We start from the raw sequence: 24,909 nt of genomic DNA on the forward strand, positions 1-24,909 counted from the left end.
GCCACAAAACATGTACAACTGGCTCAAGACCTTGGTGAATCAAGTGCGCAACCTCGGGAGCAAGAAATGGGATGATCACGAAATGGTTAAGGTTATTCTAAGATCTCTTATTTTTCTTAACCCCACTCAAGTACAATTAATTCATGGCAACCCAAGATATACACTAATGACCCCCGAGGAAGTAATCGGGAATTTTGTGAGTTTTGAGTGCATGATCGAAGGCTCGAGGAAGATCAACGAGCTTGATGATCCCTCCACATCCGAAGCTCAACCCGTCGCATTCAAGGCGACGGAAGAAAAGAAGGAGGAGTCTACACCAAGTAGACAACCAATCGGCGCCTCCAAGCTCGACAATGAGGAAATGACGCTCGTCATCAAGAGCTTCCGCCAAATCCTCAAACAAAGGAGGGGGAAAGACTACAAGCCCCGCTCCAAGAAGGTTTGCTACAAGTGTGGTAAGCCCGGTCACTTTATAGCTAAATGTCCATTATCAAGTGATAGTGACAGGGGCGACGACAAGAAGGGGAGAAGAAAGGAGAAGAAGAGGTACTACAAGAAGAAGGGCGGCGATGCCCATGTTTGTCGGGAGTGGGACTCCGACGAAAGCTCTAGCGACTCCTCCTCCGACGAGGACGCCGCCAACATCGCCGTCACCAAGGGACTTCTCTTCCCCAACGTCGGCCACAAGTGCCTCATGGCAAAGGACGACAAAAAGAAGAAGGTTAAATCTAAATCCTCCACTAGATATGAATCCTCTAGTGATGATAATGCTAGTAATGAGGAAGATAATTTGCGTACCCTTTTTGCCAACCTTAACATGGAACAAAAAGAAAAATTAAATGAATTAATTAGTGCTATTCATGAAAAGGATGACCTTTTGGATTCCCAAGAGGACTTCCTAATTAAGGAAAACAAGAAACATGTTAAGGTTAAAAATGCTTATGCTCTAGAAATTGAGAAATGTGAAAAATTATCTAGTGAGCTAAGCACTTGCCATGAGACAATAGACAACCTTAGAAGTGAAAATGCTAATTTATTAGCTAAGGTTGATTCTCATGTTTGTAATGTTTCAGTTACCAATTCTAGAAATAATGATGATGATTTACTTGCTAGGATTGAAGAATTGAACATTTCTCTTGCTAGCCTTAGGATTGAAAAAGAAAAATTGCTTGCTAAGGCTAAAGATTTTGATGTTTGCAATGCTACTATTTCCGACCTTAGAACTAAGAATGACATACTACATGCTAAGGTTGTAGAATTAAAATCTTGCAAACCCTCTACATCTATCGTTGAGCATGTATCTATTTGTACTAGATGTAGAGATATTGATATTGATGCTATTCATGATCACATGACTTTAATTAAACAACAAAATGATCACATAGCAAAATTAGATGCAAAAATTGCCGATCATAACTTAGAAAATGAAAAATTTAAATTTGCTAGAAGTATGCTCTATAATGGGAGACGCCCTGGCATCAAGGATGGCATTGGCTTCCAAAGGGGAGACAATGTCAAACTTAATGCCTCTCCTAAAAGATTGTCTAATTTTGTAAAGGGCAAGGCTCCCATGCCTCAGGATAACGAGGGTTACATTTTATACCCTGCCGGTTATCCTGAGGACAAAATTAGGAGAATTCATTCTTGGAAGTCTCACTCTGGCTCTAACCATGCTTTTATGTATAAGGGTGAGACATCTAGCTCTAGGCAACCAACCCGTGCTAAGTTGCCTAAGAAGAAAACTCCTAGTGCATCAAATGAACATAGTCTTTCATTTAAAACTTTTGATGCATCTTATGTGTTGACTAACAAATCCGGCAAAGTAGTTACCAAATATGTTGGGGGCAAGCACAAGGGGTCAAAGACTTGTGTTTGGGTACCCAAAGTTCTTGTGTCTAATGCCAAAGGACCCAAAACCATTTGGGTACCTAAAGTCAAGAACTAAACTTGTTTTGTAGGTTTATGCATCCGGGGGCTCAAGTTGGATCATCGACAGCGGGTGCACAAACCACATGACAGGGGAGAAGAAAATGTTCTCCTCCTATGAGAAAAACCAGGATCCCCAACGAGCTATTACATTCGGGGATGGAAATCAAGGTTTGGTCAAAGGTCTTGGTAAAATAGCTATATCTCCTGACCATTCTATTTCCAATGTTTTTCTTGTAGATTCATTAGATTACAATTTGCTTTCTGTATCTCAATTATGCAAAATGGGCTACAACTGTCTTTTCACTGATGTAGGTGTCACTGTCTTTAGAAGAAGTGATGATTCAATAGCATTTAAGGGAGTGTTAGAGGGTCAGCTATACTTAGTAGATTTTGATAGAGCTGAACTCGACACTTGCTTAATTGCCAAGACTAACATGGGCTGGCTCTGGCATCGCCGACTAGCACATGTTGGGATGAAGAATCTTCACAAGCTTCTAAAGGGAGAACACATTTTAGGACTAACAAATGTTCATTTTGAGAAAGACAGGGTTTGTAGCGCATGCCAAGCAGGAAAGCAAGTTGGTGCCCATCATCCACACAAGAACATCATGACGACCGACAGGCCACTTGAGCTACTCCACATGGATCTATTCGGCCCGATTGCTTACATAAGCATCGGCGGGAGTAAGTATTGTCTTGTAATAGTGGATGATTATTCTCGCTTCACTTGGGTGTTCTTTTTGCAGGAAAAATCTCAAACCCAAGAGACCTTAAAGGGATTCTTGAGACGGGCTCAAAATGAGTTTGGCTTAAGGATCAAGAAAATAAGAAGCGACAATGGGACGAAGTTCAAGAACTCTCAAATCGAAGGCTTCCTTGAGGAGGAGGGCATCAAGCATGAGTTCTCTTCTCCCTACACGCCACAACAAAATGGTGTAGTGGAGAGGAAGAATAGAACTCTATTGGACATGGCAAGAACCATGCTTGATGAGTACAAGACTTCGGATCGGTTTTGGGCCGAGGCGGTCAACACCGCGTGCTACGCCATCAACCGGTTATATCTACACCGAATCCTCAAGAAGACATCCTATGAACTCCTAACCGGTAAAAAGCCCAATATTTCATATTTTAGAGTCTTTGGTAGCAAATGTTTTATTCTTGTTAAAAGAGGTAGAAAATCTAAATTTGCTCCTAAGACTGTAGAAGGCTTTTTACCAGGATATGATTCAAACACAAGGGCATATAGAGTCTTTAACAAGTCCACTGGACAAGTTGAAGTTTCTTGTGACGTTGTGTTTGATGAAACTAACGGCTCTCAAGTAGAGCAAGTTGATCTTGATGAGATAGGTAATGAAGAGGCTCCATGCATCGCGCTAAGGAACATGTCCATTGGGGATGTGTGTCCTAAGGAATCCAAAGAGCCTCCAAATGCACAAGATCAACCATCCTCCCATCCACGCAAGCATCACCACCAACTCAAAATGAGGATGAGGCTCAAGTTGATGAAGTAGAAGATCAAGCAAATGAGCCACCTCAAGATGACGACAATGATCAAGGGGGAGATGCAAATGATCAAGACACGGAGGATGAAGAACAAAGGCCGCCACACCCAAGAGTCCACCAAGCAATCCAACGAGATCACCCCGTCGACACCATCCTCGGCGACATTCATAAGGGGGTAACTACTAGATCTCGTGTTGCACATTTTTGTGAGCATTACTCTTTTGTTTCCTCTATTGAGCCACACAGGATAGAGGAAGCACTCCAAGATTCGGATTGGGTGGTGGCGATGCAAGAGGAGCTCAACAACTTCACTAGGAATGAGGTATGGCATTTAATTCCACGTCCTAATCAAAATGTTGTAGGAACCAAGTGGGTTTTCTGCAACAAGCAAGATGAGCATGGTGTGGTGACAAGGAACAAAGCTCGACTTGTGGCCAAGGGATATTCCCAAGTCGAAGGTTTGGATTTCGGTGAAACCTATGCACCCGTAGCTAGGCTTGAGTCAATTCGTATATTATTGGCCTATGCTACTTACCATGGCTTCAAGCTTTATCAAATGGATGTGAAGAGTGCCTTCCTCAATGGACCAATCAAGGAAGAAGTCTATGTTGAGCAACCTCCCGGCTTTGAAGACAGTGAGTACCCTAACCATGTTTACAAACTCTCTAAGGCGCTTTATGGGCTCAAGCAAGCCCCAAGAGCATGGTATGAATGCCTTAGGGATTTTCTAATCACTAATGAATTCAAAGTCGGAAAGGCCGATCCTACTCTATTCACTAAAACTATTGAAAATGACTTGTTTGTGTGCCAAATTTATGTTGATGATATTATATTTGGGTCTACTAACGAGTCTACATGTGAAGAATTTAGTAGGATCATGACACAAAAGTTCGAGATGTCTATGATGGGGGAGTTGAAGTACTTCTTGGGATTTCAAGTAAAGCAACTCCAAGAGGGCACCTTCATTAGCCAAACGAAGTATAGTCAAGACATTCTAAACAAGTTTGGGATGAAGGATGCCAAGCCCATCAAGACACCCATGGGAACTAATGGGCATCTCGACCTCGACACGGGAGGTAAGTCCGTGGATCAAAAGGTATATCAGTCGATGATAGGTTCTTTGCTATATTTATGTGCATCTCGACCGAATATTATGCTTTCCGTATGCATGTGTGCAAGATTCCAAGCCGACCCTAAGGAAGCTCACCTTACGGCCGTAAAACGAATCTTGAGATATTTGGCTTACACTCCTAAGTTTGGGCTTTGGTATCCTAGGGGATCCACATTTGATTTGATTGGTTATTCGGATGCCGATTGGGCGGGGTGTAAAATCAATAGGAAGAGCACATCGGGGACTTGCCAGTTCTTGGGAAGATCCTTAGTGTCTTGGGCTTCAAAGAAGCAAAATTCGGTCGCTCTTTCCACCGCCGAAGCCGAGTACATTGCCGCAGGCCATTGTTGCGCGCAATTGCTTTGGATGAGGCAAACCCTGCGGGACTACGGTTACAAATTGACCAAAGTCCCTTTGCTATGTGATAATGAGAGTGCAATCAAGATGGCGGATAATCCCGTCGAACATAGCCGCACTAAACACATAGCCATTCGGTATCATTTTCTTAGGGATCACCAACAAAAGGGAGATATCGAGATTTCTTACATTAACACTAAAGATCAATTAGCCGATATCTTTACCAAGCCTCTTGATGAACAAACTTTTAACAAACTTAGGCATGAGCTCAATATTCTTGATTCGCAATTTCTTTTGCTAACTTGCTCACATAGCTCATTTGTATACCTTTGATCATGTCTCTTTCATATGCTATGACTAATGTATTTTTCAAGTCTATTTCAAACCAAGTCATAGGTGTATTGAAAGGGAATTGGAGTCTTCGGCGAAGACAAAGGCTTCCACTCCGTAACTCATCCTTCGCCGTCGCTCCGTGCCACTCTCCATCTTTGGGGGAGAAAGCAAAAGGACTTCGTCTTTGGTACAATCTTAACTCATTTATTTATAACCAAAGGGGAAGAAAGCATAAGAGGGCTCTAATGATTCCGTTTTTGGCGATTCATGCCAAAGGGGGAGAGAGTATGAGCCCAAAGCAAAAGGACCGCACCACCACCAATTTCAAAAACTTAGTTTTTCAAAAGAGTATTTTCAATTGATATCTTATTGTGTTCAAAAAGGGGAGAAAGTAGTATTTCAAAAATGATACATCAAAAACCCTCTTGAACACTAAGAGGAGGATCTCATTTAGGGGGAGTTTTTGTTTAGTCAAAGGAAAAGCATTTGAAACAGGGGGAGAAAATTTCAAATCTTATTCATTTACCTTTAACCTTTTTTGCAAAAGAACTTTGAAAAGGATTTACAAAATTGTTTGCAAAAACAAATCATGTGGTGCAAGCGTGGTCCAAAATGTTAAACTGAAGAAACGATCCATGCATATCTTGTAAGTATTTATATTGGCTCAATTCCAAGCAACCTTTGCACTTACATTATGCAAACTAGTTCAATTATGCACTTCTATATTTGCTTTGGTTTGTGTTGGCATCAATCCCCAAAAAGGGGGAGATTGAAAGGAAATTAGGCTTACACCTAGTTCCTAAATAATTTTGGTGGTTGAATTGCCCAACACAAACAATTGGACTAACTAGTTTGCTCTAGTGTATAAGTTATACAGGTGTCAAAGGTTCACAACAAGCCAATTAAAAAGACCAAAGTTGGGTTCAAATTAGAGAGCTAAAGGCATCCCGAAAGGCTCCCTGGTCTGGCACACCGGACTGTCCGATGGCGCACCAGACAGTGTCCGGTGCACCAGGGGACCTCGCGCAGAACTCCTCAGCCTCGGGAATTTTCAGAAGCTGGCGCGCTATAATTCACCGGACTGTCCGGTGTACACCGGACAGTGTCCGGTGCTCCAAGAGGACGCGGCTCTGGAACTTGGCAGGCTCGGGAAACTGCAGCGGCTGCTCCGCTATAATTCACCGGACATGTCCGGTGTACACCGGACTGTCCGGTGCATCTGCGGAGCAACGACTACTTCGCGCCAACGGTCACCTGCAGGCGCATTCAATGCGCGCCAGAAGCGCGCAGAAGTCAGGCACGCGCGCGCTGGCACACCGGACATTGAACAGTACATGTCCGGTGTGCACCGGACATCCAGGCGGGCCCAGAAGTCAGAACTCCAACGGTCGAATCGCAACGGCTTTGGTGACGTGGCTGGCGCACCGGACATGTCCGGTGCACCATACGACAGACAACCTCCACCAACGGTCATGTTTGGTGGTTGGGGCTATAAATACCCCAACCACCCCACCATTCATTGCATCCAAGTTTTCCAACTTCCAACTACTATACAAGAGCTAGCATTCATTGCAAAGCACACCAAAAGAGATCAAATCCTCTCCCAACTCCACACAAAGCCTCAGTGACTAGAGAGAGTGATTTGTAGTGTTCATTTGAGCTCTTGCGCTTGGATCGCTTCTTTTCTTTGGCGTTCTTTCTTGTGATCAAACACTCACTTGTAATTGAGGCAAGAGACACCAATTGTGTGGTGGTCCTTGCGGGAAGTTTGATTCCCAAGTGATTTGAGAAGAGAAGCTCACTCGGTCCGAGGGACCGTTTGAGAGAGGGAAGGGTTGAAAGAGACCCGGCCTTTATGGCCTCCTCAACGGGGAGTAGGTTTGAGAAAACCGAACCTCGGTAAAACAAATCCACGTGTCTCACTTCATTATTCGCTTGCGATTTGTTTTCACGCCCTCTCTCGGACTCGTTCTTATTTCTAACGCTAACCCGGCTTGTAGTTGTGTTTATATTTGTAAATTTCAGTTTCGCCCTATTCACCCCCACTCTAGGCGACTATCAGCTTTCTTCCTTCCTCATTATTGTTCCCAAGTGAATTGTAATCAAAGAAAGAGACACCAAGTGTGTGGTGGTCCTTGTGGGGTCTAAGTGACCCGTTTGATTGAGGAGAAAGCTCACTCGGTCTAGGTGACCGTTTGAGAGAGGGAAAGGGTTGAAAGAGACCCGGTCTTTGTGACCACCTCAACGGGGACTAGGTTCTTTAGAACCAAACCTCGGTAAAACAAATCACCGTGTTCACCCGCTTTATTTCTTGGTTGATTTGTTTTCCCCTCTCTTCCGAACTCGGATTCATTTCTAACGCTAACCCCGGCTTATAGTGTGTGCTTAAGTTTATAATTTTCAGATTCCGCCTATTCACCCCCTCTAGGCGACTTTCAATTGGTATCGGAGCCCGGTGCTACATTAGAGTTTAACAACTCGAAGTGATGTCGGGAGGATCCACCAAGAGGGAGATGGAAACCAGTGAGAAGGCCACAAGCCACGGGAAGGCTCCATCAAGGGAGTCCGACACCAAAGCCAAGGAGGGATCCCCTCCTCGCATCAAGTTGCATCGAAGTGGCGACAAGAAGAAAAATATGAAGAAAGTGGTCTACTACGAGACCGACTCATCGTCGCCCTCCACATCCGGCTCCGACGCTGCGTCCGTCACTTCTAAGCGTCATGAGCGCAAGAAGTATAGTAAGATGCCACTTCATTATCCTCGTATTTCTAAGCGCGCTCCTTTACTTTCCGTTCCACTAGGCAAACCACCATATTTTGATGGTCAGGATTATTGTATGTGGAGTGATAAAATGAGGCATCACCTAACCTCACTGAAAGGATCACGATGCCAAAGAGGGGGGTGAATTGGGCTTTTCTAAAAATCAACACTAATTAAACCCTATGCAAGAGCCTAACTTCACCCCAACAACTAGCAATAAGAGAATAATACTAGAAATACAACAATCCTAAGACAATACTTCAAATACTTGCTAAACAAATACACAATGTAAAATGCTTGAATTAAGTGCGGAATGTAAAGCAAGGTTTAGAAGACTCCTCCAATTTTTCCTGAGGTATCGAAGAGTCGGCACTCTCCACTAGTACTCGTTGGAGCACCCGCACAAGGGTATCACTCCCCCTTGGTCCTCGCAAGAACCAAGTGCTCACTACGAGATGATCCTTTGCCACTCCGGCGCGATGGATCCCTCATGACCGCTTACAAACTTGAGTCGGGTCACCAACAAGATCTCCACGGTGATCACCGAGCTTCCAACGCCACCAAGCCGTCTAGGTTATGCCGATCACCAAGAGTAATAAGACGTAGACTTTCGCTTGACCAAGAAAAGCCTAATGCAAGTGGTGTGTGCTCTAGGTGGCTCTCGTTAGCGCTAATGAGGTCCAAATGCGGGATTAAGATTCTCTAATCTCCTCACTAGGCTTTTGGTGCTTGCAGTGCTCTACCAATGTGCAGGAATTAATGTGGGCAGCAAGACATTGAATATGGTGGGTGGAGGGGGTATAAATAGCCCTCACCCACCAACTAGCCGTTACAGGCAATGTTCTGTGCATGGGCGCACCGGACAGTCCAGTGGGCCACCAGTGCGCCAACGGTCGACTCCAACGGCTAGTTCTGACAGCTAGCCGTTAGGCTGATGGCACATCAGACAGTGAACAGTCACTGTCTGGTGCACACCAGATAGTCTGGTGCACTGTCCGGTGCGCTGTCCGGTGCGCCACTAAAATTCCACTCAGGAACCTTGCGTTCTCGGGTTTCTGTGTGGGGAAACCCTTCCCCTGGGCTAGCCTGGCCACACCTGGCAGAGGGCGCACCGGACAGTCTGGTGCCCCAAAGTTAGAAACCCTATTTTCTCTTTTCTGCTGTTTTTCAAATCAGTTTTCGTTCTAACTTGTGAGTATGTTCTAGAGTGTCACCTAGCACTATATGTGAGTGTGAATATGCACCAACACTACACTAGAACTCTCTTGGTCAAACTACTCATCGACAACCCCTCTTTATAATACGGCTAAAACAAAATAAAAGACCTAACTAAATCATGAGTGTCCGCAACTCCTTGACACTCGGACTACGTAGACCTTCACTTTGTGTTTCGTCGCTTTAGCCGTCGCTTCGAGTTCTTATCTCCGGGATTGTTTTCACTGTTGTAGTACTTCTACCTGTAATGCGACCTAACTTACCATTTGTCTTTGCAAAACACACGTTAGTCACATATAACATTACATTGTCATTAATCACTAAAACCAACCAGGGGAATAGATGCTTTCAATCTCCCCCTTTTTGGTGATTGATGACAACCCTACAAGATTTGTGAGAGTAGTTTGTTTTGAAATTTCTGTCAATAGAGAAGATGGTTAGTTATACTTAGTAATCTTTGACAGAAAGAGTGTGTACCATAATAATAAGAATGAGCGCATACACATCGTAAGTTTCTTGTTCATATAAAAGTGAAATCAAATCGATGAACAAGAACTAGAAGATTGGTGATAACATATAAGGTGAAAACATAATACACACACAATCAACATAAGCATCGAGAGTATATAATAGAGTTTGTGAGCCAAAAGCATCATACAAAAGTGGAGCTAGTACAGAGATTAACAAGCACATATATTACATCAAAATGACTCTCTACTAACTCCCTAATTCCACCTAGCTCTCACAACTCATATCTCTCCCCCTTTGGCGCCAAACACCAAAAGGGAACCCGAACCTACACATCAGAAGAGGGAGGAGGTGGCGGGGGCGCATCCGGTCGCGGTCGTGGCAGTAGAGCGAACGCCAGCTGTGGGTCAGAGTCAGTCTCGGATCCAAGATCTGCTGTAGAAGCTGAAGAAGTCATAGACACTGCCACAACAGCAGTGGTAACAGCAGGAGCTGGTGGCACTGGCGGCTGAGAGCTGATGACTGGTGACGAAAAAACTAGGGTGACCGGCCAGAGCGGAGAGGAGGAAGGACCGACTGTAGGAAGAGGATGTCCTGCCTGAATGGCTGGCACAACAGCAGCCTGAAGAGGTGGAGGCGGTGCAGACTGAACTGGGGGAACCGGAACACCGGTATGCTGAAGCATGAGAGTCATGAATGCCCTGTTCTTCGCCCGGTCCTGGAGGAGTTGCTGCTGTAGAGTATCCTGCCTATCCTGAATCATCTGAAACATCGAGAGCATTCTCTCGGACATCTGCTGCTGGACCGCTGCTAAGTGAGCCTGCTGCTGAGTAAGAGTCTGGAGGATCGCAGCAAGAGCAGGGTCAATGGCAGGAGGGGCAGCACCACTGGAACTCCCAGCCTCATGATCATGAGTGCGTGGAGGCATAGGAGGCGGAGGTGGAACCCCAAAGTCATCATCATCATCATCATCATCATCATCATCATCATCATCGTCAGGGACTGTTGCGCCCTGCGTCTCGAACTGGTGAAAGACGGTATCCTCGGCCTAAGTATCAATCACTAGAGCAGGTGCCGGCACAGGATCCTCTGGAGCTGGACGGTAGGACCCAAAGAGGAGGCGAGAGGCCTCAAGAGTACCCTTAAACTGTGGTGGTCGAATCAGCTGAGCAAAGATGTGACAAAGATAGTGAGCAAACGATAGCTGTCGATGAGCACGTAGACCATCCAGTACGGTGTCCTCGATCTCACAAATGAGGAAATCCACAACATCAAAATCTGAGTGAGAGACCAGGGCACCAAGTAGCCAAAGCTGGATATGAGTAGCAGCCTCCCGGTAACCCATCCGCGGTAGAAGAGTCCATCTCATGAGCTGATAGAGAAACTTGGCCGCTGTGGTGAAGTCTGCCGGAGAACGTCGCGACCCATCTGAGAAGGGCGGTCAAAACAAAGCCGCAACATGAGCTGTACCAGGAGCAATTCCGTCGTGAGGGCGACGAGGAGTGTAACACCCCTGGTGTTATTGTAACTAAAACTTGAGCATGACATCATCAGCATTGGCATTGCATATGTTTGACATACCTAGAGTGCATTCACTAGGTAAAAATTTCAAACAAGTTGTATTGTTATAGCATTTTGCAAATAGAACCCTGGATAGGGGACTTAACCCTAAATGGGGATTAAAGGGGTAAGACCTAACCCAAATTGAGAAAACCTAAAGGCTTTAGGGAAATAATTATAAAATGTCCCCAAAAATAAAGTTGAATCACATTTATACCCCTGGGATACCAAAAACCCCATTTGGAACCCTGGAAAACCCTAAAACCAAACCCTAGGGACCTATGTGCAAAATTAGTCCACTTTTGGGCTAAAGTGCAAAAACCAGGTTAATAGGGTATCCTAAGTCATATGGTTCACAAGAAGGTGGATTTGCAATCCAAAACTTGAGATTTGGACTTAAGTGCAAAAGAGCCATACTTGACCCTTTTTGGTTAAGTCTGCATTTCAGTGTGATTGACTCAACTTGAAGCCCTTGTAACTTTCAAATTATGGGATTTTTGCCCTAGGTCACCACATCAAAATTATAGCCCAATCATAGGAGAACAACTTTGCTTAAGAATGTAAGCCTAGTTGTTAAGAAGAATTTAGAGATAATTAAGCTCAAAGTCGGGCTGTCAGTCAATCCCTGGGCTGAATTTTCAGTAATAGTGTGATGGGATGAACTTTGAGCTCGATTTTGAATGGGATTCAGTGACTATTTGATGGTAAGCATTGTGGCAAAGTTGAAGATTAACTATAGCTCTACAACTTTTGTACAGAGGTTTGATGAAGTTCACATGCAAATTTTAGAGAAAATGTGACCTAAATATGATCTATCAGGTGCTCTGATGAGGTCTCGCCATGGTACAGTAGACCAAGTGGATCAGAATACCAGCGTAGCTTGCTCGCCGCCGGTGACCCCCCCTGCGCGAAGATTCGCGCCGCCGCCGTTAGGATTCACGCTCGCTGGTAACCGAATAACGCTTCGGGGTAGAAAGATCTTCGCCGCCGTCAAGCTGGAAGCCACCCCGGTCAGCCGCGGTACTCCTCCCCTGGCTCACCGCCCGCGGGTAAAGCTGCTCACCGTCGTCGTGCCATCGCTGTTGTCCACCGCGTGTCTCAACCGCGCCACCGCATCGCCATGACTTCCTCTAGCCTCTCCGTTGATCGCCGGAATGACCGCCACGGTAGGGGCCACGAATCCCTTGCGCCAGTAAAGCTTCCTCTCCTCCAGCCGCCGTGTGTCTCGTCCAAATTCGCGACCACCGCTCGCTCCTCCTATAAATTGAAGGCCGGGCCGGTTGCGTTAGGTCATTACCCACCCAGCTACGAAGAATCGTTAGCCATCGTCCACCAGTGAGTCCCAATTTCCAACTTCCCCCAAATTGACTCTCCGCCACCGTAAACCACCCATCACCGCGGCCAGCCCTTTCCAGGTCAGTTCATCCCTCACTCTCCTTTGTTTGAGCACTCTGGTTGCTCTGTGATGCTTGCCGAGCCATCAATTCAAATTAAGAGACCACCAATCGCTGGGAACACGACGATCTAGCCGCTATGCTCTCGGTCACCGTGGCCAGAGCTCCTTAGTTGGTCATTAGTGCAATTAAGTTAGGGGAAAAGCTTAGGATAGGTCCGATTTGGTGTCTGTCGCTCGGGAGCGCCGGTCATCGCCTCAATCGGCCAGTACAGATGCTCGCCGGAGCTCTGCCGTGCGCGACGCCGTCGGGGACTTGGCCGTGCGAAGAAATAGAAGTCGAAGGGGCTTTCTGTAAACCGTCAGCGACACATAGGAATAGTAGAAGAACTTGTTCCTGTTAATCAGAACCCTGAGGCCCTTTTTGCAAAACCGCCAGCGCGCGGGCGCGGGCGCGCGTTTCCTGTGCTGCTGGGCCGTATGGGCTGCTTCTGGCCCAGCACTATTCAAACCTTTTCATTTTCTTTTTCAAAGAAACTTTAGAAATCTGTAGAAAAGTGTAGAAAAATCCTAAAATTGTGAAACTAATTTTCCTAGATTACTTATTTTTCATAGAATTTAATAAAAATAGTTTCATGATTTTTAGTTTAAACAGGGAATTTTAGGGCATTTAAAATAGCTTAAAGAAATAGTTCTGGAATTTTAGAGAATTAATAGTAATGCCAAAAATGTTCAAAATTTTTATATGAACTCCCCACATTATTTAGGAGCCTTGGGTAGAGTTTGAATTGATTTGGACCTTGTTTGATAACTAGAACCCAAAACCCCCCTGCCCTTTGAACTCCTTTACTGACTCCGGAAACCCTAAGTTCTCGAAGTTCCGTGAAGGAAAGTTATATTCAAGACTTAGATAATAAATCTTTATTATCTTCGCACTCTCATGAGCATTACATGGCATTCATTCTTATATATGTATATATATGGTTATGTTAGAACATGAAGAAGAAGTGGAAGTCACTGAAGAAAAGACACCACCACCCTCGGATTCTCAGGCAGGAAACTGCTTCTACTTTGATATTTGTGGATCCGAGCCAGACTCACCTACGAACGAAGGCAAGCCCCGGTGCATTTGCCACCTCCCTTGATGTTTTTAAAATCTTTCTCACTTGTTTGCTGCATTAGGTGATAGGAGTTGAATGCTTAAACAATTCCTGCATTACCTTCCTTGAACTTGATTACCTTCCTTGAAACCTTGTTTTTACAAAAAGGTTTTACTATGCTTAGTATTGCTCTAGAAAAACAAAAGGATTTGTTTTAAAAAAGATGTTTGGCAAAGTGGGAGGGTTGTTTTCAAAAATAAAACTTGATGGTGAATCCATCACGGCCGTGATGGATTCAACATCGGAAAAGATGTACCTCTGCCAGGTACTAAGTTTTTGGGTTGAAAAGATTAAGCTGAGACCGGGCGGGTGACTTGCACGAGAAAGAGAGTCTCGGTGTAGTGTCTCCGTCTGAGTCGATTAAGGACCTTGTCGATGTAGGCCTGCTGACCGAGGACCCTTTAACTGGTCACATGCCTCGTCATGGGTAAGCTTTGCCTCGGGCAGACTAAGGCCAGAATAAGATAACACGAAATGGGCGTGGAGCGGTGGCGAGAGTAGCGTGTACCCTCCGTGGCAAGAGGCTGGACGGTGGTGTATCTGTGCTCTCGGTTTGCGTGAACCTGATCTGGTCTTAAGAACCCCGGTGGCGGGTTGTCATATGCAAGGGTTAAGTGCTACATATGTCGTGTGATTGGAGATCCTCAGCTGAGTATAATCGATTTGGATCGCCGTACCTTCGCGGTTATGAAGACTTGGTCACTGACTTACACGTAGCAATCCACTAAAGATGATGGGTTTTTGTTAAGAAATTGGCTAGTGCAGGACCAGTGATTGAACTAGGGTAGAAAGAACTCTAGTGGCAGGTAATTTTACTTAACTTGACAAATAAAATTGGATTTTTAAGGATCCACTTTAGTAAGCATTTCTGCAAAAAGAGTCTTTGATTATTGAGAAGCCTTACCTTGACTCCCTTAAGCCAGCATGCCCTTGAGAGTCTTTTCCTTAGTCGGGTAAGACTTGCTGAGTAATTCCATACTCAGGGTTTATCCCTTCGTTGTTTTTAGGTGAGGAAGTAGCAGATTTCTGTTGCTTCTGTGCCAAGGTGGTTCCTAAGGAGGAGAAACAAGAGTGAAGATGCGGGAGGACATGGTCCTCCATAAGAAAACTTTTATGAAAAACTTATCGGGAGGAGTTTTTGCCTCCCTTAGTTATGTAATAATATTACTCTGCACTCGTTTATATTTCTGGTCTGTAATAAACAACTCGATCTTACTTTTTAATAAATGTAAGTTATGTAATCGCTTCCGCATTTCTTTATCTCCGATGTTCTGTAATCTCTGCAAGACGGGTGAAACGTTCCTGGAAAGGTAAGAAAGAAGATACCGAACTTGTCAAGTAGTTCAGGGGCACCTACAGGGTTGTCTGAAGTCCGTTGGACAAGGACAACTGCAGGTGGGCCTAATTACTTGGGAGGTTCCGTCACAGCTGGTATCGGAGCGTAGCCCTTCTTTGCAGATATTATGAGGCATCTTCAAAAGGATTTTCTAAAAAGTCTTACCTAGAAACTCTCTTCTCTTCTTACCTAAGTATTCTGAAGAGTCTATCTTAAAGACCAGATAGGAAGAGGGCAATGTATAGAAGGTGTGAATCAACTAAGGTTGATTCTGTAATTATACATGCATCATGCTATGAATTATACTAATAAAATTTTCCCCCTTAGAAGATGCCGCCGCGCACAAGGAAAACGGCGCGCAAGTCAACTGGACCAATCGGTGTGCCCCGACACCAACTTGCCCCTCGACATGAGGACAGTAGCAGCGGGAGCAATGATCCAATAGGGGATCTTGAAGCACGAGTAAATCAACTTCAAGCGGAATTGCAACACAGGACCAACATATGGGTTGCGGACGGAGATAGAATAAATGAATTAAGAAGAGACATCCGCCACCTGCGGGATCAGCTTGCTGACTGGGACTTGGCGCTCGACTGGGCAGTTCAGTCCCGTTTGCTGGCTTGCGCTAAGGAAGCAAGGGCTCAAGCCCGAATCAAGGAACTTAGCTCAGCTGTCGACAACCTTCAGGTCTATTGCAATACTTTACATGAGGAAGTCCATGTACTATATTCGCAATTACACCCTAGTGCACCTGCGCACCCTGTTGAGGCGGAAGCCGGACCCTCCCATGTTGCAGGACACGTGCTTGATGGTGAGTTAGACCTTTTTCAGCCCCCTCCTTCCATGAGGCTGGTCGACGAATGGTCTCCCACACCCGATGACGAGGCCGTCAAAAGCAACGGGAAGCAGGACTAGTGGTAGTAGAGTAGTGTAGTGTATTGTAGGTTGTACTAGTGTATAATAGGTAGTGCTATTGTATACTAGGTATTATATCCTGTTGTATGAGTCTTGAGTCTGTAACATTACTTTTGGTAATGTAAAAGGGATGGCTTTTTCTTTGGCATATCATATTGTTTTCAAATGTTGTTGCCACAGATGCCTTCCAAGACTCGAGCTCAGGACGGAGCTGGTACCTCCCGGGGGAGGGAATCCACACCAAATCCACCTCCTGTTCCTCCCACACTGGCTGAGGCGATTGCCGCCTTAGTGAACGCAACTGCTGACAATACCCGCTTTCTGAGAGAAATGGCGGGCCAACAGTTCCAGCAGCCTGGTGGGTGGGGTTATCAATAGGGCCCCCGTGAAACTTCTTATCTAGACTTTTCAGAGACACGTCCGCCCTTGTTTGTTAAAGCTGAAGATCCGTTGGAAGCCCATGAATGGCTTCGAGTGATTGAGCAAAAATTCGGACTGCTGCGCTGTTCAGAAATTCAGAAGCCTTTATTCGCAGCCCAGGAACTGCGCGGACCTGCCAGCACTTGGTGGGGTAATTTTGTGGCCGTTCAACCGGCCAATCATCAAATAACCTAGGAAGAATTCAAAGTAGCCTTCCGCGAGCATTATATACCCGAAGGTGTTCTGCATATGAAGCAAGAAGAATTCATGAAGCTGAAACAAGGAGGGGATACTGTTAACCAGTATCTCAATAAGTTCAATCATCTGTCACAATATGCAATCGATCAGGTGAACACTGATCTGAAAAAGAAAAATTGCTTTATGAGAGGATTAAATGATCGACTGTAGAGAAAAATGGCTACTTGCATTGACTTGACTTATGGAAGAGCTGTCAGTACAACACTGGTAGTAGAAGTGAAATATGCAAGTTTGGGAAAGATCAAGGGGAGTGGAGAAAACAGGCCTAGTCAGGGCCCGGTAAAGAGGCAACGGTTTATTCTCCGGCCTTCTAACCAGACTCATCCACGTGCACCATCCTTCCCTTTCAAGCAGCCAATAATTATTCGTCCCAATAATGCCCCCACTGCCCCAAGTCAGCCGGGTGCCCCAGGCACTCGATTCCCTGCTTTGCCCAGTTCTTCAACCGGATGTTTCAATTGTGGCAAGTTTGGGCATTTCATCAAAGATTGCCCCTATCCCAAGCAGAATCAGTCGAATAATCAGCAAGGATCGGGGAATTCAGCTCAAGGCAAGGGAAATGTTAAGGGCAAAAATTTCAAGAAGACGGGACGCGTATACTATACACAAGTGGCCACTACACCGGACGGAGAGCCGGTAATGATGGGTATGTTCCTCGTGGCCAATCATCCTGCAGTCATTCTTTTTGATTCTGGTGCTTCGCATACGTTCATTAGCAAGAAATTTGTGGAGCAACATCACATTGCATGCCATGAATGAAAAGAGGGATTTAAAATACACTCACCTGGGGGACAAATCTTTACTAGAGAAGTGGCCTATCAAGTGCCCGTATCATTGGCCGGACGGGACTTTCCTACCAATATGATCGTCCTGAAAGGCCAAGACATAGATGTTATTTTGGGAATGAATTGGTTGGCCAAGCATAAAGCAACACTCAATACTGATCAAAGAACCATCAGGTTGAGTCATAATCAAGAAGAAATTCTTTTGCCCATCCCTATTCCAAACAAAATTACTGGCAGAGTTTATGAAGTTATGGTACCGGAAATCAAGGATATTCCGGTAGTATGCGAGTTTCCTGATGTCTTTCCCGAGGATTTGCCGGGAATGCCACCTGAACGGGATGTAGAGTTTGTAATAGAATTGAAGCCCGGTACGGCTCCCATTTCTCGAAGATCGTACCGTATGCCTCCGAATGAGTTGGCAGAATTGAAGATTCAATTACAAGATCTCCTGGAGAAAGGATTTATCCGGCCAAGCTCATCACCGTGGGGTTGTCCAGCCATATTCGTCAAAAAGAAGGATCAAACTTTACGGATGTGTGTGGATTATCGACCCCTGAATGAGGTCACCATCAAAAACAAGTACCCTCTTCCAAGGATTGATATTCTATTTGATCAATTGACTGGAGCAAGGGTATTTTCAAAGATTGATCTCTGATCGGGCTATCACCAGATCCGTATTCGGCCCGAAGATATACCAAAGACCGCGTTCACTACGCGATATGGATTATTTGAATATCTGGTAATGTCTTTCGGCTTAACAAATGCTCCGGCCCACTTCACATATTTGATGAACTCGGTATTCATGCCCGAGTTGGACAAGTTCGTAGTGGTCTTCATAGACGATATTTTGATATATTCCAAGAATGAAGAGGAGCACGCCCAACATTTACGGATCGTGTTAACGCGCCTGAGGGAACATCAGTTGTATGCCAAGTTCAGCAAATGCGCGTTTTGGCTGGAGGAAATTCAATTTCTGGGTCATGTTCTATCTGCCAGAGGGATTGCGGTAGACCCCAGCAAAGTCAAGGACATTTTGGAGTGGAAACCCCCGACCACTGTTCATCAGGTCCAAAGTTTCCTTGGACTGGCTGGATATTACCGCAGATTTATACCAGACTTTTCTAAGCTTGTGAAGCCAATCACAAGTTTATTGAAGAATGATGTTAAATTCAATTGGTCTTCGAAGTGTGATGAAGCCTTTGAACAATTGAAGTCATTATTAACCACTGCTCCGGTATTGGCTCAACCAGACATCACCAAGCCTTTTGATGTATATTGTGATGCATCTGGCAGTGGACTCGGCTGTGTATTAATGCAAGAAGGCCGAGTAATTGCATATGCTTCAAGGCAGTTGCGCCGACATGAGGAGCATTACCCAACTCATGATCTGGAGCTAGCTGCTGTGGTTCATGCCCTGAAAATTTGGCGTCACTATCTGCTGGGAAATGTCTGTCATATCTATACAGATCATAAAAGCTTGAAGTACATCTTTACCCAGTCAGAATTGAATATGAGACATAGGCGATGGCTTGAGCTTATTAAGGACTATGAACTGGAAATTCATTATCACCCAGGCAAAGCCAATGTTGTGGCAGATGCACTAAGCCGTAAGGTTTCCTGTCATTGTCTTACGGTGAAGACCTCTGACAACACTTTATGTCAAGAGATGGAGAAGCTAAACCTGGGAATGGTCCAATAAGGAACTCTGAATCAGCTAAAGCTTGAGTCAGTTGTCTTGCAAAAGATAATTGATGCCCAAAAGGATAATGAGGGTATGAAACACATTCGCGAGAAGTTAAGGGCTGGAAAGGCCAAATGTTTCAAAGAAGATGATCAAGGCATTGTATGGTTTAATAACCGCATAGTGGTGCCAAAGAATGAAGAGCTCCGCCAGCAAATTCTTGATGAAGCACATCTTAGCCGCTACTCTATTCATCCCGGAAGCACTAAGATGTACCAAGACTTGAAGCAACATTACTGGTGGACAAAGATGAAGATCAAAATTGCACGCTATGTGGCGAGATGTGACACCTGCAGACGTGTCAAAGCCATACATTTGAAAGCTGTCGGTCCATTACAGTCATTACCAATACCGACATGGAAATGGGAAGACATAAGTATGGACTTTATCGTGGGATTGCCCAGGACTGCAAAAGGGTATGATTCTATCTGGGTTATAATTGATCGGCTTACGAAGATTGCTCACTTTCTGCTGGTCAAGACAGATCACCCGGTTACTGTCTATGCCCAATTGTACATTGCTCGTATTCTTAGTCTGCATGGTGTTCTGAAGACCATAGTGTCGGATCGTGGACCTCAATTTGTAGCCAAGTTTTGGGAAGCACTTCACAAATCCTTGGGTACTAAGTTGCTCCATAGTTCGGCATATGTCACACCCGGTTCCAGGGGGTGGAACCGAGCGCATCGCATATGTGTGCCAGGATCTATTTCCACACATATGTTGACGTCACAAGTGTAATATATCAAAAGAACAATGCATAAGAGCGTAAATAACGATTATATTAACATATTACACTTCGAACAGACATAATGTCTTAACCTTTATTCATCAAAGTACAGCGAACATGGACATCCATCCACAGGAAGATGACCGGGGGTATCACTAGACTAGCATCCATGGAGTTCAGCATCATATCTTCATCTGCAAACTTCTGATCAAAATTAAGCAAGGGTGAGCTCACTTATGGTCGGGGCTCAGCAAGTGGGGGAAAACTAATGCAAGTCTAACAAGGTGAGGCTAAGGTTGAGCAGTAAGCATTTTAGTTGGTCAACATTTTATTAACAACACCTGTCTTACTAATAAGTGTGAATCCCAAGTGTTCCCATTAAGCAAAGATACAAGATTATATCAAAAACACTTAAGTGAAACCACTTAAGCAAACCATTGGCAGATCATCGGATCTCGATTTATTTCCATCTTCAAGTTCAATTATCATGTGAGGAGTCCAGGCTGCTCATAACCGTGAGCACGGCTGATATATCAGTTTTACACTCTGCAGAGGTGGCGCATCTTTACCCATGAGTCGCGATTCCCTTCTTGCCCGGGTTAGCTAGACCCGTATTCACTTCCGAGGTGAATGGCCAAGGTCTCACTACGAGGCTTCTCCCTAGAGTCCTCATTACGCAAATGCTGGAAATGGTCAAACTGCATAAGGCACACCTACCGTAACCAACTTATAGTCCAGACTACAGGGTAAAGCTTTGGGAGCTATGCCCGTATCCAATCTGCCTGAGCCGGAACTATAAGAGCTTGCCAGATGCCCCCGTTCCTGTCGACCACGACCAGCACCCAACATAAGACTTCCCTAGCTATTTAGCCAAGACCAGAGCCATGATAGTTCTCATGGTAGCACTGTTTTCCCGGGTGGTCACTCCATGTTCCAATTAATATGCAATAATCTTGTTTAACCATCGGGTTCACAACAATAAAGTAATCTTACCATTTGGAACATTAATATCATAAGCGGGAGTGATTGCATAAAGTTAAGTTGTAGCAATAGCATAGCTACGAAAGTAAAGTATAATACCCAGGTTTGATCAAGGAATAAGGTTGGAAAGGTTATCTAAATAGGTAACCCGTCAAGTTATGCATATATATCCAAAAGAGTAAACTTTATTAAATGTATTGTTTGGGATCAAATAGAGTATGCAGAGGGAGAAGTCCACTTGCCTTGCTTATTGAAAACTTGAGGTTCTTCCACGGATCGGAATAGATCTTGATTCTTAACTACTAGATCAACCACTGAATATCACACAAACAAACAAGAAGAACAAACACCACTCAATAACATACAACATTCACCATACGTAAAGCTAAAAGAAAGCCTAACGAAAAGAGCGTTCGCTTTTCAAAAACGTCGCAAGTAATGGTTATAATAAGCGGGTATTCTTTTCAAAAATGTGTGATCTATACTTTATAAAACAAGACATGAGCTTATAAAAATACCTTAATTAAAATATACAAATATTAGGTTCACCAAATTAATCTTTTATAAAACGTCATATGCGATATGTCTACGATTAAGGATTTATAAGATGATAAAACATGTTATAACAATATTAAACCTTTATAATCTTTTAGAAAAGATATATGTCATATATCTAAGGTTAATGGGCTACGAAACGTGTTATTAATTATGGAGCATATTATAAATATTATTAACCAATCACTTATGACAAATTATGATATAAGTCTATATAGGTTTTATGTGAAAAGATCATTATTATTAAACACCTATTTATGGAAAGTTATGGTATATGCCTTAAATGAACTTTTTATGAAAAAGACAATGAACAACAATTTTATTTTTATTAGAAAGTACATGTCCTATATTTTATTAAGAAAGCTATATACAAAACAATATATAAACTAATATTATTATTAAAGAACATGAACACTAATTTCCTTAGTTTATTCTTTAGGAAAAACTAAGTGACACATATATAAATAATATGAACTAATTTTGATTAAATGGTTTAATTAATCCTATATAATCAGTTGTAAACAAATATAAATCTAATTAACTAGGTTATGAGAGGACATAATTACTCTATTATTTATCTTTACATTTAGTTTAGAAACATATGACCTAGATATTTAAAATGAATATTATATTCATTAGTATGTTATTAACTATTGTTTTAGTTATGACGATGTGAGCACTTATTTAAGCCATTATTAGAAAAGTTATATGACATATTACTATTTAGTGCGTCTATACTTAAACATCTATAACAAATTCCATTAAATTAAAATCATGATGTCTATTAAAAAGGTCATTTTATAGTTAGAAACAAATTCTCTAATTCTTTAGTAAGAAACCTATATTTACCAATTTAACTATCAATTTCTTTAATAGGAAAGCATGAGTGTCTAGTTAAGTCATTTTACATTATTATAAATTTTACTCTTTCGGTTTTTCTCCTTTCTTTTCTAAATAGAATTTATACGTATAACTAAAAATTGTTTATTTAATTCCTCTAACACTAATATACTAAGAATTAATTGTAAATTACTAAATGGGACTTTTAATAACCTATTCATGGTTATCATGACATAAATAAATGTCTTACTAATTCTAAGTACTTAAGTGCCATACTTATGAATTCATTTGTTAGGAATAGTAAAATCTATATTTTTTTTCTTTGACCAGAAAATACGTGACTTAGTATTTCTTCTATTTTTAGTATTTCTTCCATTTTTCATACAAATAAGTTTACACTTAAAATACTACTAACAATTATCGTTTCATACACACTAAAGCGAAATCAATTATAAACATTTCTAGTACGAAACCACTGAAGTAGTGCATAGTGACTGTACTCATTTTTAAAATTATAAAATCATACACATATTAAAGCGTTGTCGCGGGTTCGATTTTGGCTACACGTATACATCGCATCTCTAAAAATCATATGCGTGAATCGCCAAATCACATCAATAATACAACAATAATTCATAACATCAATTAAGTAATTCAAACACGATTTAGAAAATACATTAACGGGTTGGGGTTATTTTCAACCTTGGGATGCACGGACACGGTCGTCGGTGAGGTGAGGCGTTCGGACGGCGAGGCACGGATGGTCTAGTTGGTGTGCTGCGTGGTCGCGTCGACGGCGAACGGCGTAGTCCCGGCGATGCGTTCGGACGGTGGGGCGCGAACTTTGGCGAGGCTCCACGGATGGCGAACGGCGCGCAAGCACGGGCGGAGCTCCGGTGAACAGCGGATGAATGCGGACTGTCCGAAGACGAGCTGGGCAAGGCGTGGGCAGGGGTTCGACGGCGTATGCGTGGCACTGCTGCGGGTGCCAAGGTGCTGCGCGGACTAGCTTCGGTGACAGTGATTGACGATGCGGTGTTCAACGAGCAAGACGTGCTGTGGTGTTCTCTAGGCGAGCTGCACGGTCGACGGCAGACTGTTCTGGCGAGGCGGCGTTGCGAGAGAGAAAAGGGAAGAGGCTTGGGCTGCTCGGCAGAGGAGGAAGCTCCGGCTCGATCGAGATTTTATAGAGGGAGGAGAGGAAAGCAGAGGGGCGCCGAGGGGAGAGAGTAATGGCCAGGGCAATGAATTTCATCGATGTCGTTTATGCAGCTTCAATGGGAGAGGAAGGGGAAACGGAAGCAATGAATTCCAATAACGTCGAGGGAGAGCGAACGACGCGCGGTCAGCTCCAGACTTGGTCAGGCGGTTGTCGCGTCGGGCGCTCGGTCGGTCGGGTGTGGCTGCCGGGGTCGGCTTCTGCAGGCGGAGTCGCGGGTCTGGGCGCCGGCTTGCTCGGCTCGGTCGGACACGCGTGGTCAGGGAACAGGGGGCGCCGGCTGGGGGTTGTTGGGAGACGAGCCTAACGAGATAGGAGACGAGCGAGACGAGCGTGCACTGCAATAGAGAGAAGCGTCTGCTTGGCTTTTGAAGAAATAGATGACATGTGGGGTCCAAGTGTAAGAGAGAGAAGTAATGTGTGACGTGCGGGATAGAGAGAATGGGCTTAACGGCCATGTTTTTCTGTTTAGTTTTCATTTTACAATTCCTTTTTATACATATAAATGTGTATATAAATATATCTAGAATTTAACACAAATCCAAAAATTATTATTGACTCAATACAAAATAGTGTTTTCAAAAAAAAATTATTTAGCAACTCGTTACATTTTATAAAAAGATTCCATACCAGGAAATAAATCCAAATAATATACACACTTATATATATTTCTAAAAAAATCAATAAAAAAATTGATTATAAAATTAAAATACACACTTTCAAAAATATTAGCAGCTCATCATTATTTTATGAAATGTGATTTTAAAAAAAAATGGATTTGAAAATCAAACAAAACATATGCGTATGCATGAATGCACTCAAACATTTCATGAAATTTATCTATTTATGAAATTATTTCATTCATGTATAACCCCATTTTATTATTTGAAAATAATATTTTCCTATCTATTGGAAACTTCTAAATAAACTAGTTTGCTTTTAGGTGCTGGATTTAGGGTGTTATAAAATCTACCCCCTTAAAAAGAATCTCGTCCTCGAGATTAGGGAAGGCTAGCAAGAAAACAAAGGTGATACATGGTTTTTTGTAGGTTCTTGGTTCACAAAAGACTCTTCCAAACTTAAGGAACTTATTGTTTCTTCGCTCCGCAATGAATACTAATCACGCGATCTTCATCATCGTACTTATAAATTGGTTGGTCTTCTGGATTATTGCTTAGGTCATGCTTGGCAGCTTTCTTCTCTAGTCGGTCTAGACGCTTCTTGGGGCATTCGCGAACAAGATGTCCTTCATTTTTGCAGTAGTAGCAAGCACCTCTTGCTTTGAGTTCTTTGTGAGTCAACTTTGCTTGACCAACAGGGGGTGAGGGTTGACCGGGTGTCT

Source organism: Zea mays, chromosome 4 (assembly GCF_902167145.1).
Source record: "Zea mays cultivar B73 chromosome 4, Zm-B73-REFERENCE-NAM-5.0, whole genome shotgun sequence".
NCBI classification, from domain to species: Eukaryota; Viridiplantae; Streptophyta; class Magnoliopsida; order Poales; family Poaceae; genus Zea; species Zea mays.